The sequence below is a fragment of the Arvicola amphibius genome, chromosome X, assembly GCF_903992535.2.
Source record: "Arvicola amphibius chromosome X, mArvAmp1.2, whole genome shotgun sequence".
Taxonomy (NCBI): domain Eukaryota; kingdom Metazoa; phylum Chordata; class Mammalia; order Rodentia; family Cricetidae; genus Arvicola; species Arvicola amphibius.
The window spans coordinates 95,075,966-95,090,479 of NC_052065.1; the positions used below are offsets into that span (position 1 = coordinate 95,075,966).

A 14,514-nucleotide genomic window follows, 5' to 3' on the forward strand; every position below is an offset into this window, starting at 1 on the left:
ACATCAAGGTACAACACTATATACTTTTGAATTGAATTGTCTTAAATTTTATGATATATATAAACAGAAATAAAAGCAGAGATTTCTTAAGATTATGAAGGAAGGAGAAAGAATGGTATGTTAGTTCCTTTTTTTAGTGCTGGGACCAAATGCCTGATGAGAAACAACTTAGAAGATTTTTGGACCCATGGCTTGAGAATCTACAGTCCATCGTGGTATGAAAGAAATAGCAGCACTCTCAGAACAGAAAGCAGAGAGAAGGAGGGAGGGTCAGACTCGAAATTTCAAGGTTCACCCCACTCGGTGACTCACTTTTGGGAGCTAGGCACCACTGTAAAGGTTCTAGTATCTTCCAAAACAGCATTGCCAGCTGGGGTAAAAAAAAAAAATCTCCCAGCACATGAGCCTGTGAGAAGCACTTCACACTCAGACCATAACATCAGGGAAGGAGAGATTGTTCGGGCGGCTAACAGAAATTTTAGAGGAGTTAAAGCTATATTTAGTGTTTAAATTGTTTATGTATATATATATATATATATATATATATATATTGATTATATTATATATTCACATATATATCAATGAAGTAATTGTTAGCAAATTGTATACTTTAAATTTGTAATTACAGTAAATCTGCTGTTTAAGAGAAAAACTTGACTTGCCTTTTAGCTTAAAAAATGCCCCTTTTTCTTGTTTTTTTATTATGTGCTCATATGGTATCACTAGGTAGCTCTGACTGACTTGGAACTCATGATTCTCCCATCTCAGCATCCAGAGTACATGAATTATAGTTATGTGCAACTATGCACTTACCTATATAGGTATAAAATATACTTATTTTAGGAGTAAACTGGAAGATGAGGGAAGGAATAAAGAGAAAGAGATACATAGATGAAAAAGATAATAATAGCCCCAGAGAGAAAGAACTTCCCTAAGGAGAAATGGATGAAAATGCTGAGTCTGGAGCCAATGACCAGAGCAGAAGGATGGAAGTCACAGATGAAAGAAAACGACCCCAAAGCTGAGAGGGAAGCTGGGTCAGACACAGAGGACAGAAGACATGGACTCTCTGAGATGGAGAACAGATGTGAGCCTTGTTATAAAACTGGTGCTGCAACAAAGCTCTATTACATGAGAATGAAACTGAGCAACCCAGAGACTGAAAAACAGGCAGAGCCCAAGGAAGATGGGTAGAGGTGCGAACTGAGAGGAGGAGGAGGGTAAAGATTTGTTACCAGAAGCCCTTGGTTGCCTCACCTGGCTCACTCCTCTTTCCTTTCTTTTTGCCCTTTAAGAGCATAGAACAAAAGAGGGGGGGGGGGGGAGGGGAAGGGAAGAAGCAAGCACGCCAGCCGCCAGCATAGATCTGTGAGATGGCTCAGTGTGAAGCCTAGTAATCTGAGTTCAGTCCCTGAGATCCACGTGGAAGGGAAGAATGAACTTTCACAAGTTGTCCTCTGACCTTCACATGTGCGCACCCCCCACAAGTAAATAAATACATGTGTGTGTAATTTAAAGAAAACCATTCTTCAATAACCAAGTCCAAAGCTGTAATCCAGAGAGCACAGACTTACAATGCCTTACCTATATCCTTTGTGATTATATGTGCTTTGGAATTTCAGAATTATTTGGGTTTCAGAAATCCAGAACAAACCTATACCAAGCATACTAACTTGGATCTGGGGTAATACTTCAACATCAGATGATAATATTTTCCTGTGAAATGAATGACTTCTTCTATATCATGGGCTAAATGAACAGTCTAGGTAGCCTCAGGGAAATTCTGCTTAGGTTTGGCATGGTCCCAAAAGATTTTTTTTTATGTGAGCTGGATGTGGTGGTGCATATCTTTAAGCTCAGCACGCAGGAGGTAGAGGCAAATAGCTCTCTGTGAGTTTGAGATCAGCCTGTCTATATATTGAATTCCAAGTCAACCAGAGCTGTCTCAACCATGGCTTGAAAACAATTTTTTATACCAATTCCTTTAAAGGCTCTTGGCTTCCAGAGCCTGTACATACTGCTTATGTCTTGGTTTTGAAGTAAAGTCATGAGGCCATGGTGTTTTTTGACTGTTGATACATTTTTGTATGCGTGTTTGAAATATGAATTTTTAAAACATTTGAGTTGTTTAGGGCTATGTCCTTTCTGAGAGGACACATGGCACAGGACTTTTTTGTGGCAGGTGTCCAAACACCTGCTGGACTAAATCAACTCGATCTACCTTTCCCACGCTCATTATTTATTAATCTTGCATTCAAAAAAGAAACAGATGCTCTTCTAGCTGGGTAAGTTATTCTGACTATGAATATAAAGAAGAGCTAGGCTCAAATATTGGTTGTCCATAGGGAAAATCCATCCCTTACTTTATTCATCAATTCAACAAATGTTTTTAGAGGCGCCAAACACTGCAAATAGCTGAGAAGCTGCAGGAAGCACTATGGAAACAAAATTCTCCTCCCACCCCACGCCACCCCCTGGCCATTGAGAAATCTGTAGTCTGGGGCTGAGTTAAGAATGTATCTCAAGCTGGACAGTGGTGGCACATGCCTTTAATCTCAGCATTTGGGAGGCAGAGGCAAGCAGATCTCTATGAGTTCGAGGCCAGGCTGTTACACAGAAAAACCCTGTCTTGAAGAAAAAAAAATGTGTCTCAATGGTAAGATGTTTACCTAGTATGCGTGAGGTCCCAAGTTCAATTCCCAGTACCACAATAAAAAGAGAAATCCCTAATCTGATGGAAGAGACCAGATGCTCACATACATCTTTAGATGTAGCAATTGTCCACGTGCTAGAGGAAGGGCACTGAAGACAGCAGGAATGCTAAGGAAATGTTCTTTCTACTTCAGTATGGCAAGGGCTTCTTAATAGAAGGACCCAGGCAATACAAGTCACTTCGCTTGCTTTGCCATCTAAAGTGGCAAGCTGGTCCCACTGATTCCTAGCCTAGGGAGTTTAAAGCTTCTTTAAATTACTGTTTTGAGGTACTGAGTGCTTCCTCTGAACACAAAGAGGACAACATGAAGCTATGTATGTTAGGTGTCTTCCACTGTTTAATGAGCATCATCTTACATGACCCTCTGGAGCAAAGAGTCATGCCATTGTGCAGGGTATTTTCTTTTTTTATTATTGATATTTATTGAGTTCTACAGTTTTCTCTGCTCCCCTCTCTGCCTCTCACCTCCCCTCTTCAACCCTCCCCCAAGGTCCCCATGCTCCCAATTTACTCAGTAGATCTTGTCTTTTTATACTTTCTACTTCCCATGTAGATTAGATCTATGGAAGTCTCTCTTAGTGTATGTATTGTTATCTAAGTTCTCTGTGATTGTGGTTTGTAGGCTGGCTTTCTCTGCTTTATGTTTAAAACCACCTATGAGTGAGTACATGTGATAATTGTCTTTCTGTGTCCGGGTTACTTCATTCAAAATAATGTTCTCTAGCTCCATCCACTTGCCTGAAACATTCAAACTGTCGTTATTTTTTCTGCTATGTAGTACTCCATTGTGTAAATATACCACATTTTTCTTATCCATTCTTTGATCAAGGGGCATTTAGGTTGTTTCCAGGTTCTGGCTATGACAAACAAAGCTGTTATGAACATAGTTGAGCACATGTCCTTGTGGTATGATTGAGCATCCTTTGGATATATACCCAAAAGTGGTATTACTGGGTCTTGAGGAAAGCTGTTTCCTAATTTTCTGAGAAATTGCCACACTGACATCCAAAGGGGTTCTTCCAGCTTGCATTCCCACCATCAATGCAGGAGTGTTCCCTTTTCCCCCAAACCTCTCCAGCATAAGTTGTTATCAGTATTTTTGATTTTGGCCATTCTTACAGGTATGAGATGAAATCTCAGAGTTGTTTTGATTTGCATTTCTCTGATGACTAAGGATGTTGAACATTTCCTTAGGGGTCTTTCAGCCATTTTAGAGTCCTCTGTTGAGAGTTCTCCGTTTAGGTCTTTACTCCATTTTATATTGGATTAAGTGATCTTTTGGTGTCCAATGTCCTGAGTTCTTTGTATATTTTGGAGATCAGACCTCTGTCTGATGTGAGGTTAATGAAGATCTTTTCCCATTCTGTAGGCTGTTGTTTTGTCTTGTTGATCATGCCCTTTGCTTTACAGAAGCTTTTCAGTTTCGGGATGTCCCATTTATTAATTGTTTCTCTCATTCTCTGTGCTGTTGGGGTTATAGTTAAGAAGTAGTTCCCTGTGCCAATGTGTTCAAGTGTATTTCCCACTTTCTCTTCTATAAGATTGAGTGTGGCTGACTTTATGTTGATGTCTTCGATCCATTTTGACTTGAGTTTTGTGCATGGTGATAGATATGGGTTTATTTTCATTCTTCTACATATTGACATCAGTTATGCCAGCAACACTTGTTAAATATGCTTTCTTTTTTCCATTTGATATTTCTTGCTTCTTTATCAAAGATCACGTGTTCAAAGATGTATGGATTAATATTGGGGTCTTCTATTTGGTTTCATTGGTCCTACTATCTGTTCTTATGCCAATATCAGGCTGTTTTCAGTAGTATAGCTCTGTGGTAGAGTTTGAATTCAGGGATTGTGATGCCTCCAGAAGTTCTTTTATTGTACAGGTTTGTTTTGGCTACCCTGGGTTTTTACTTTTCTAGATGAAGTTGAGTACCATTCTTTTGAGGTCTTTGAGGAATTTTTCTGGGATTTTGATGGGCATTGTGTTGAATCTGTAGATTGCATTTGGTAAGATTGCCATTTTTACTATGTTAATTTTGCCTACCCAAGAGCATGGGAGAATTTTCCACTTTCTGGTGTCTTCTTCAATTTCCTTCTTCAAAGATTTAAAGTTCTTGTCACACGAGTCTTCCACTTGTTTGGTTAGAGTTACTCTGAGATATTTTATACTATTTGTGGCTATTGTGAAGGGTGTTGATTCTCTGATTTCTTCCCCAGCCCTTTTATCATCTGTGTACAGGAGGACTACTGATTTTTTGAGTTAATCTTGTATCCTGTGCAGTGTATTTTCAAACATTATTGAGAGCCCCTGATGCAAACAGTCCTGCCCCAATAACCTCCTTCATCCAATAGAAGGGCTTTGTCTGAAACCAAGCAGAAGTTTCTCAGTGACTGGGGACAGGGGATCTTGGTTAAGTTCCTTTAGCCTGTGTCAGCTCAGCCTGGGACCACACTGCAGTGGAGGTTAGTCATCTGTAAGAACAAATAACTTGGCATATGTAAAGTAGAATATAACATTTTCTTCTCTGATTTGTTCTGTTTAAGGGTTTGCTGTTATTATTTTTAATTGTGTGTATATGTCTGTGTCTCTCAGTGGAGTCAGAAGTATTGGAGCCCTGCAGTTCATCAACAGAGGTTTCAAGAACCCAACTTGGGTCCTCTACAAGAGTAGTCCCCATTCTTAACTGCTGAGCCATCTCTCCAGCCCCAGAATGGAAGAGCTTTTAAACACAGAGTACTTTGCACTTGTCGCAGCAGAATGTGGAGATGGGAGGGAGCATTTGTAAGGGGAAGGAATTGACTTTCGCTCCTACTCCTGGAGACTGTGGATGTAAGACTGTTATGTTGGCGTCTAGTGAGAGCCTGAGGTAAGAACCCAGAAGGGCAAGTGTTGCTTTATAGCAAGCTGCTTGTATGAAAGCCAATCCAGTCCCATGGGATTATGAATTCACTTCCATGAGAATTAACCCAGTTCAGGCAAACAAACATTAATCCCTCAGGAGGTTGGAGGCCCTGTGACCCAAACATCTCTTATGGGTCCCACAACCTTTCACCCTGTTAGACTGGTAGCCAAATTTCAGTTTGATGTTGGAAGCGGACAGATCACATTCAAAGCAAAAGAGCACTCACTCAATGCTAGCAGCTATAACTTATGGTTGTCTCTGGGCTAAGGAGTGCTGCAAGTTGAATGAAGGGTACAGTTCAAGGAGCTGAGATTTTGTTTGGGAAGGCAGTCCACATAGAGGCCGGAAGATCTCATGAAGTTACCCTAGTCAAGAAAAGGAGGTTGAGCCAGGAATACCCCCTCTGATTCCAGTAGGCTACATTCAGGAAGATCACCAGTGAGCTCCTTGTTGGTAAATTCAGTGGGTTTCTTTCAGCCCTTATCTTCAGTGGCCTTCTTATCAGTTATCATTGGTATTATTGAGCCTTCTTTTCTCTCCTTCAAGACATTGGCTTACACACTTGGCAGGTTTCCTCTTCCCTCTGGCTACTGCTTGCTCAGTACACCCCCCTCACCCGTCTCTCTATGAAGTGCAGCTGATCCTCAGTATTTTGTCCTAGGAAGATCTCCATTCTCTTCCAAAACACTCTCCTCTGGGCTGCAATGCCCATAGAACTGGGTAGCCACCAGACTTTCCACATAGATGTTTTACAGACATCTCAAACTCTGCAGAGCTCCAATCCACCCTACCTGCCCTGCTCCACCCTGCAAACAAAATTCCCTTATTCCTTTTCCTGTAGTCACTGCCTGCCTCTCGCATTTCACATCCAGGTCAATAAGATGTAGGTAGTTCTGCTTCTAGAGTATAAGCTGTTTCCACTGCCATCACCCCTATGCAGACCACTGTCATCTTCCGCTTGTTAAAGTGTGTGTGTGTGTGTGTGTGTGTGTGTGTGTGTGCGTGTGTATGTGCACATGCGTGCATGTGCTGGTCTTTGTAATGGAATCTCACCGTACAATCACAGCTGACCTTGAATTCAAAATCTACTTGCCTTGCCCTCCTAAATGCTGGAATAGAAATGTGTGATATTCTGTCTGGCTCTTTTGTAATAGATTTTAAATGGATCAGCTCCCATTTACTTTTTTTAACACTAAAGCCAGAGTTTTCTGAAAAGGGAAAAATAATAAGTTTAAGGTGGGCATAGTGGCCCACATCTGTAATTCCAACATTTGGTAGTTAGAGGCAGAAAGATCAGGGGATTCAAGGCAAGTTTAGTACCAACCTCTTAGCCTCTGACTCAACCCCTGGCTCCTTCCTTGCTGAAAAAAAAAATAGAGCTCACTCTATTGGTTATAATAGTTTGACAATGAGACTGATCTGTAGCTCAGTAGTACTAAGGTTGCCTAACATGCACAACACTCTGAATTTAATCCCTAACTACAGCAACACACACACAGCACACATGAAACACACAACAAAAACAACACACTCATTTTGATAATGCCTCAGTTTGTAGGTAAAATGACTGCAGCTGATAGTTATAAAATATTTAGTAGGTGTCAGCCATTCTCCGAGATGTGTACACCAACACCAAGAGGCTGAGGCCCAGCAACAAGTGTGTGAGAGGGTGCAACTGGCTCATCCAGCCTTAGCAGAATGCTGACAGGACTGCCTGAGCCAGCAGCTTCATTGTAACCTGAGCAAGAATTACTCAGATAAGCCACTTCTGGATTCCTGACCTTTAAATACCGAATAAGATAATAAATTGCTATTTCAAGATAACAGTTGGTGATCAGGCCAAACCTGATGACCTGAGTGCCATCCTCAGGATCCACGTGGTAGAAAAAGAGAACCAACCCCAGGGGCTTACCATAGCACACACAGAACCACACAAATAAATAAAGGATAGCAAAAAAAAAAAGTTTCCGGGCGTGGTGGTGCACACCTAAATCACAGAACCCAGAAAGTAGAGACGGGCAATCTCTGCAAGTTCAAGGCCACTCTGATCCAGACAGTGAGACCCTATCTCAAAAACAAAAACCAAGTTGGAGAGAAACTGGTTATAGAGCATCAGATAAGCAATTTATCACTGTATTGTGTAACATAAAAATTTATTCACACGTTCATTTATTTATTCACTCGACCAGTATGGAAGGAATGGCAAATAGGAACTGGCCATTATACTGGTGTTTGACCTTTTTTCTCTGCTCACACACCCTTCTCTCACCATGACTGAAGCTAGGAAGGATCTCTCAGTCCCCAAAGATGACACAAGTCGTCATGTTTCCTTGCTTTTATGCTGCTATGGGTACTCTACCCTTTTTTCCAGCACGGCAGCTTCCTACTCTTTCTCAATGTTGGGTCCCCATATTGCTTCCCCTCTTAGGAACATGCTACCTTTTAGTACTCCACTAGTGTTCAATGGACACTGCCCTCATAAGGTATGAGAGAGTCTTTATCCAAACAAACTCAATTTGGGATAGGAATCTTAAACTCTTGAAAATGTACTTAATCACACTTCTAAGTGCTAATTAGAACTAAGCAGTCACACTATTTCTCTCCCCTCGAACTTGGTAGCTTTAGCTGCGCATGGTGTTGTATGATAGAAAATGCAGCAGTTGGAAGGCTGGGGGTGGAGGTTGTGAGTTCAAGGACAGGCTACACAGTAAGAGTCTATCTCTAGAAACCCCATGTGGACAAACAAATGAATAAACAGTTGGAAGCAGGAAGATCACAAGTTCAAGTCTAGCCAGCTTTGCATAAGGATACCATTTCTCAAAATAAAAGTTACTGGGGCTGGTTAATTATTGGTAAATCAAGAATAGGGTAGATCAAGGCAGGAGAAGAGAAAGACTTCTTGATGTAGTCCTTTAAATAGGTTTAATTTTTGTCTTTGTTTTTTGAGACAGGCTTTCTCTGTGTAGCCCTTTTTGGAACTCACTGTGTAGACTAACTAGGCTGGCCTTGAACTCACAGAGATCCACCTGCCTCTGCCTCCCACATGATGGGATTAGAGGTGTGTGCCACTGGCTTGACAGTCTTAAATTTTGAATCCCGTGAATGATTAACTTGAATGATTAATTGCAAACATTAAGTTATGCAAGAAACAGCATTGTTTAGCTATGATGCAAAATGCCAAACTCATTTTCTGAAACACATTAATGTGCTTGTCCAGAGGATATCTTCATTCAAACAGAGACTTGAACCTAAGGCCAAGGAAATCAAACATGAACTGTGCCATTTCTGCAGGATCAGTGGCAAGTCTAAAAGGGAGCCCTCTGCAGGCACATCTGTTCTACAGCTCGCTTTTCCCAGTCCCAGCCCCTGCTCTTCTCCTTTTTGCCACCCTGCCCCATATCTACAGATGCTACTTGTGAATGATACAAATGAGTTGCTTCTGTTCATGGAGACTCAAAGCTTCTAGAAGAAATTTATTCAGAACAGAAATGCGAGAAGGTGCCCTCTGCTTGAGAAAAGACAAACTACCACCTCTGAAATGGAAGCTTGGGTAGTTCAGCTGGTGAGAATCTCACCATCACAACCGCCTCGGAGCTGTAATTCTGTCTGATTATCCTGCGCTGTCAGGGAGGTGGGAAAGCTCACCAGATTAATGCTTTGTGTGGCAGTAAGGTGACAAGACGGCAGCTCAGAACTTATTTCTCATGAATCAGGAGCCAGGCTGAGAGGCTTAGGGAGGCAGTGGCATTTTAGAATGATGTGTTGTGGAAACAGACCTGGCAGGCCCAGATCCGCTCATTTCTGCCTCTGGGAGCTTCTTTGGTAACAACTCAGGCCAAATGTCCCTGTGCATACTCTGTCACACATGTTCAGTTTGTTTTGTGGCACTGGAGTATGGGGGGTGCAGGTTGTAAATGAGGGGCAGGATGCATAGACTGGTAAGGAGACTCTATTAAAAGGCTAATGTCTCAGAAACAGCTGTCCAGGGAGGGAATGTCAGCTTCTGAGACTTGTTTAGGTTTCTTTCACAAGACTCATTAAGAAAAGGTGATCTGCTGAAAACAACAATGGCTGCTTATCTGGCCTATCTACTGGCTTGCAGCATTTAAGCTCTATCACCCGGGGGTTTAAATATCAACTTCGTAATCTTCCCATAAAAATAGTAGCCTAGGGATACGTTCGTTGGCTCACTCCTTTCTGCCCGTTGACGCTGAGGAAGCATCGCTGAAGGCTCTCATATCCCTGCCGTCAAGTCCAAGTCAGAGTCTCCCAAGGAGCCGGCACAGCTGCGGAAGCTCTTCATTGGAGGGCTGAGCTTTGAAACCACCACCGAGAGTCTGAGGAGCCATTTTGAGCAATGGGGAACACTCACGGACTGCGTGGTCATGAGAGATCCAAACACCAAACGATCCAGGGGCTTTGGGTTTGTTACGTACGCCACTGTGGAGGAAGTGGATACCGCTATGAATGCGAGACCCCATAAGGTGGATGGAAGAGTTGTGGAACCCAAGAGAGCTGTGTCGAGAGAGGATTCTCAGAGACCGGGTGCCCACTTAACCGTGAAAAAGATCTTTGTTGGTGGTATTAAAGAAGACACGGAAGAACATCACCTGGGAGATTATTTTGAGCAGTATGGGAAGATTGACGTGATTGAAATCATGACTGACAGAGGCAGTGGAAAAAAGAGAGGGTTTGCTTTTGTCACCTTTGATGACATGACTCTGTGGACAAGATTGTCATTCAGAAATACCATCCTGTGAACGGGCACAACTGTGAAGTAAGAAAAGCCCTATCCAAGCAGGAGATGGCTAGTGCTTCGTCCAGCCAAAGAGGTCGAAGTGGTTCTGGAAACTTCGGTGGTGGTCGTGGAGGCGGTTTTGGCGGCAACGACAATTTTGGTGGAGGGGGAAACTTCAGTGGTCGTGCTGGCTTCGGTGGCAGCCATGGTGGTGGTGGATACGGTGGCAGTGGGGATGGCTATAATGGATTCGGTAATGATGGAAGCAATTTTGGAGGTGGTGGAAGCTACAATGATTTCAGCGATTACAACAATCAGTCTTCAGATTTTGGACCAATGAAAGGAGGAAACTTTGGCGGCAGAAGCTCTGGCCCTTATGGTGGAGGAGGCCAGTACTTTGCTAAACCTCGGAATCAAGGTGGCTATGGTGGTTCCAGCAGCAGCAGCAGCTATGGCAGGGGCGGGAGGTTCTAATTACAGCCAGAAAACAAAGCTTAGCAGGAGAGGAGAGCCAGAGAAGTGACAGGGAAGCTACAGGTGACAATGGATTTGTGAACTCAGCCAAGCACAGTGGTGGCAGGGCCTAGCTGCTACAAAGAAGACGTGTTTTAGACAATACTCATGTGTCTGGGCAAAAAAAACTCGAGGACTGTACTTGTGACTAATTGTATAACAGGTTATTTTAGTTTCTGTTCTGTGGAAAGTGTAAAACATTCCAACAAAGGGTTTTACAGTAGACCTCTTCTCACCCATGCTGTTGATTGCTAAATGTAATAGTCTGATCATGACACTGAATAAATGTCTTTTTTTCTTTTATTTTTCTTTTATAAATGTGCTGTGTAAAGTTAGTCTACTCTGAAGCCATCTTGGTAAACTTCCCCAACACTGTGAAGTTAGAATCCTTTCAGGGTGGTGCCAAGTTCCATTTTGAATTTATTTATGATTGCTTGGGTGTGGAAGCCATTGTCTTCGAAAACCTTGGTGTGGTTAAACTGCCAGTTGTGACTTTGAGTTTCACCATTAAAAGGGTCATCATCCAAGCAAGGTTACAATTTTGATTATAAAATGGTTGTTGGCACACCCTATGCAATATCAAAATTGAATAATGGTATCAGATAAAACAACAGATGTGAATGAAGCTTGTGTATCATCTGTTATCATGTGTAATCAATAAACGAATTTAATTCTATTGAATGGAAAAAAATAGTAGCCTAGCCAAAATTTGAATGGTGAGCTACATTACATGTGAGCTATACAACTTGGGAAAGTTATCCAGTCTCTCAGGACTTTAATGTGTTTATAAAATGGGAGTAATGTCTATCTAATAATGCTGTTGTGGACAGTGTAATAAGGCACAGTGAATGTTTGGCACTCATGAAATAACTACCATTATTGTAGATACCCTGGGTTCAGAGTTAACTCCATGACTTCCTAATCATGTGATCTTGGCAAGTTACCTAACCTCTTAGAAGTTCATTTTCGTATCTATGAAATGGAAGTGATAATCTTCCCAAACCTATGAAGGAAGCACCCATAAGTACAATTAAGATCTCAGCACAGCCAGGACTGGTGACACACGCCTTTAATCCCAGTACTTGGGAGGCAGAGGCAAGTGGGTCTCTGTGAATTTGAGGCCAGCCTGGTCTTCAGATCAAGTTCCAAGACAGCCAGAGCTACACAGGAAAACCCGTCTCAATAAACAAACAAACAAAAGGTCTCAACACAGTGCCTAGCTATGTAATAATATAAAAATGAGAGCTAGAGGCTGGAAAGATGGCTCAGTGGTTAAGAGCACTTAACTACGCTTGCCAAAGACCAGAGTTCAATTCCCAGCACCCATGTCGGTGGCTCAACTACCTATAACTCCAGCTCCACTAGATCCAGTACCCTCTTCTATCCTTCATAGCTATCTGTTCTCACATGCACACATACACACAACTTAAAATAAAAATTGTTAAAGAAGTGAAAGCTAATAGGAATAGAAGGAATAAAGAGTAAAAAGGAAGAGGGGGGAAGAAGAAAAATAAGACAACAGACACGCACCCCCAAAACCACAGGAAGAGAGAATTCACTTAGACACAGAACTTGGGGACTCTGTTTCACTTTTTCAAAATAAAAATGTCATCTCCTTTCTCCTTTCACTAAATGTTCAATCTCCATCCTACATTTTCTCTTTTACTGTGCTTCACTGTATTTGCAGGTTATTGAAAGTACTGGCAGTGAAAGCACAAGTAAGTGGGGACCATAGCAATCTACACTTCACGGTATGCTGTGCTCATAATGTTTGCTCATAAATAGTTGAGGCATCCTTTAACATTTAAAAAAATTATAAAGTCATGGCCCAAGAAAGTCAGCGTGAGATGTTTGTAGGTGTAGCTCAATGGTAGAGGGTTTGTTCAGTATATACACGGTCCCAAGTTCAATCCCCAATACTACAAAAATGAAAGAAGGAAGGGAGGGAGCTAAGAGTGGATGAAGGAAGGAAGGACAGAAGAAAGAAGGGAGGGGGAGTAAGGAAGGAAGGAAGGAATAAAAGAAGGTCAGAGTTAAGAAAAGAAACAAAACGTCACCTAGAACTTCACCTAGAAAAAATGCCTGCCAAAAGATTTTTCCACTGCTAGAGAGGCAGACTACAAATTGATTTCCCAGCTGTCTGGTAGCTAAGACAAGGATAGACACCTGATTAGTTACAGAATTAACAGTGAATTAACAGTGCCCATAGCATTAAAAATATCCCCATCACTTGTAAATGAAACTCCATGGTTCTCTTTTCTGGAGATTTGAGATAAAAAATGTCACGAGGATTATTTCTTTAAGAAACTACCATAAGATGTAGTGGATGACGTACATCATTTACATCTCTTATGAATTGGATGTGCTTCCCTCTATTTGCTTATTGCAAAGTAATAGCTTCTTCAGAGAAATCCTTGGCTACCATGGCCTACCTCTGCGATTGGAATATCAATGTATACTTCCTTATGCCAGGCTATAATTACTTATATATCTAGATCTGTCATCAGACAGCCAGTTTTTTGAGGGTTGCGTTATAATTATATATATACATACATGTATATATGTACACACACACACACACACACACACACACACATATATATATATATATATATATATATATATATATATATATATATATATGATGGAGGAAGGTCATCTGTCTATGTGTTACTTTCATTGGTTTATAAAGAAACTGCCTTGGCCCTTTAATAGGACAGAAAATTAGGTAGGCAGAGAAGACAGAACAGAATGCTTGGTAGAAGGCAGTGAGGCAGATGCCTCAGGCAGTCGCCATGAAGCTCCGGCCCCAGATGGATGGAGGTTAGAATCTTCCTGGTAAGCCACCACCTTGTGGTGCTACACAGATTACTAAATATGGGTTAAAGCAAGATGTGAGAATTAGCCAATAAGAGGCTGAAACTAATGGGCCAAGCAGTGTTTAAAATGAATACAATTTGTGTGTTGTTATTTTGGGTGTAAAGCTAGCCGTGTGGGATCCAGGCGGGATGAAAAGCAGGCCTGCTCGCCTCTTGCCTCTCACTATATATATATATATATATATATATATATATATATATATATATATTCATTAAATTCAGAGTCTTTTGAGGATATGTAACATGTGTCTTGGTCACTTCTGTACCTGTGCCTCAATTTCCTTATCTGTAAAATGAAGACGTAAGATGGAACTTGCCTCTGGAGGGTGTTTCACTGAGTAAATGAATGGGTGCATGAAAAATGGTTGCAACAGTTCTCTGTGCATGGCAAGTACACAGTAAGCATTTAACTGTTATTTCATCCCCCAGTGAATACAATGCCTCGCTTGAGGCATTCAATCAATAGGTTGTGGCTGAATGTAAAAATGAATCAATGCATAAGCCGAATGTGGAAGCTTGTGGATTCTTTGCTTAGAGTGCTGTGAATGAACCATTAGTATTAAGTTGTTTACCACTTAAGTCTTTAAGCAAAGATCGCTTTTCAATGAGCTTTTCAAATCTTGCTAGCTCAAAACATTTCCTATATCCTTTTCACTGACTTGGTTTTGCCTTAGCTTACTACATATTTAATTTTTTATCATGTTTATGCCTGTGTCACCGATTGAAATGTAAGCTCCAGAAAGCCAGGGATTTTGTATGTTTTGTG

General features: G+C 41.4%; 1 pseudogene; it reads left to right on the plus strand.

The window, feature by feature from the left end:
* Positions 1–891: 891 nt before the first annotated feature.
* LOC119804399 lies at positions 892–10,830 on the plus strand (annotated as a pseudogene).
* Positions 10,831–14,514: the final 3,684 nt, after the last annotated feature.